The following is a 2,324-nucleotide window of genomic DNA, read 5'->3' as shown; positions in this document are numbered from 1 at the left end:
GTGACCAGAAGAGCGACCTATTTCCCGAGGCCGAGGGCCGAGGGAAATAGGCCCCTCTTCTGGTCACTCACAGACCCGAGGGGAATAGACGTACACTAGTTACCGAATTATGCCAGTCAATATGTGTTTTATAACACAGCTCGGTCTTAAAATGTCAAATAAGAACAGAAAAAGGAATTTTGTAGTTTGTTCACGGTTCAAGTCAAGAGAGGGCGCTGTTACCGCGGGCACAATTTGCAAAGATTAGTGCCCGCTCTGGTACTATTCCCGCAAAACACGTGCGCGCGATCACTAGCCTATATGAGTTCACCCCACGTGACCGTGTTTCAGCCAACCAGAATACAGAACAAGCAAGAGGTGTGTTATAATAAGCATTCCTTCAAACTTGGCCCTGTTGATACTTGTAGATACATGTAACTGAAGCTAAGTATAATGTACATGATATCTATGGCTTTGTGAAATCAGCCCCAGGACAGAGAGGATTTTTAAATTCATGGCCACATTAACACTTATCTTCCAGTATGTGCTTATGACCAATTAGATGCTCGAACTGGAGGGTGGTATAAAAAAGCTATAAAGCTACTTCCAGTTTTTATGTTGTGAGTGTCAATGTGTCACGCTCCGCATACGGACAGTGCACAAAATGATAACATTGCGAAATAACCTCCTGAAATTTGTAACTTTGCGCGTTGCACGTGAGACTGGAAGATACGTTATAACATTCGCTGTAACATGCACGCTTGTAGAATACTGAAAAATATAGCGCTTTTGCGAGGTTGGATAGTGGACGCAAACGCGCTATATTTTTCCGTAGCCCACTCACGCTTGTGTAATACATGTAACTTATAGTGTGCATTATGTAAAAATTCTGTTTACAAATAATTGGATGTGAAGCTTGAAAGCGCAGACAACTATAAGCTACCTGGTTGTTAATGATTATAGCAAATAAAGTTTTCAAAATAGTCAATGGTATTGAAACATAGAGTACTTGTAAAAACTACTTTAATGACTGATTGTAGTCAATAGACGTTGCATGTGTATTCAACCATTGGACACTCAATACAAGGCGCCCAAAAGGCGAGTCATTTGGTTTGATTTGGAAAAAGTGTTTTTCAAAGGGAAAACTAATCCTATGGCATGCAACATTGTAGCAGTGATTGCACCTAGTTCATTGTTAAGGTCAGAGCTGCCAACACTCCACACAGCTGGACAAATGGTCAAATGAAAATAAACCAATCTTTTCATATTAATTTTGGTTTTTACCCATACACCGATGTGTGTTAGCACTGTATACTCAGTACTTTCCCCGAGTCCTGTGAAAAAATATCACAGGCATGTTACTCGGGTGGGATTCGAACCCACGACCCTTGCAATTCTAGAGCAGTGCCTTACCAACTAGACTACCGAGGTTGCCCGGTAGCTATAGGCAGTTCGAATCTTATGTTTTTGGCAGCGGGTACCGCAACGATATAAGAGATGTTAAATTTGCATTGGGGATAGAGAATATTAATGTTGTCTTTTACCGATACACCGATGTGTGTTAGCACTGTATACTCAGTATTTTCCCGAGTCCTGTGAAAAAATATCTCTTACAATTTGTCCATGTTCAAATTGACACATTTGTAAGCCTCTGTGGTTATGGACACTTTTCCTGTGATGTTCAATATAGTTTTGAATATTTTGCACAAAATCTCCCCACTTGCCTGGCAGCTCAGTAATAAAAACAGTGTCCATTGCTTTGTTTGTTTGATAGCATTGTATTATTTATTTTCCTGTACAAAGATAAACAACATGTACATTATTAGTTTTGCATACAATCAGAATGTCAGAGTATATTTTGTAACTTTTGTTTGGACATGAATATTTTGTATAAATTGTGAATGACTCGGCTAATAAGCTCATTGTTCTCTTGTTTTTGGTTGCATTCTCCCTCGCGCTTTGTATCCTTTGGGAAAAGCCGCTTTATAAATACGGTTATTATTATTATTATTATTACCTCGGGATCTCACAAGTCCAGATAGTAAGAGCCAATACACCGATCAAGTAGGCTCCGCTCACGACGCACGTGTGAGCAAGAACACGTGGGGCTCTCCAATGCCTTTCTGCACAACTCTGCCGCGCGCGCCAAGATATGTGCACGCATGTCGGACCTTATTTGTCGGACCTTCATTGCGTTGTGATTGGTCAATACACAGTGGGGCGGAGCTTAGTGGATCGGTCTGTTTGTATTGTAGCTCAATGACTCTTAATCTGGAGGTTCTGATTGTATTAATTTGTTTGTCTGTTAGATTTGTAGTGTAATCCACAGCTGGTTTATGTTTTGG

Source organism: Asterias rubens, chromosome 2, assembly GCF_902459465.1.
Source record: "Asterias rubens chromosome 2, eAstRub1.3, whole genome shotgun sequence".
Taxonomy (NCBI): domain Eukaryota; kingdom Metazoa; phylum Echinodermata; class Asteroidea; order Forcipulatida; family Asteriidae; genus Asterias; species Asterias rubens.
This window is presented reverse-complemented; position numbering follows the sequence as displayed.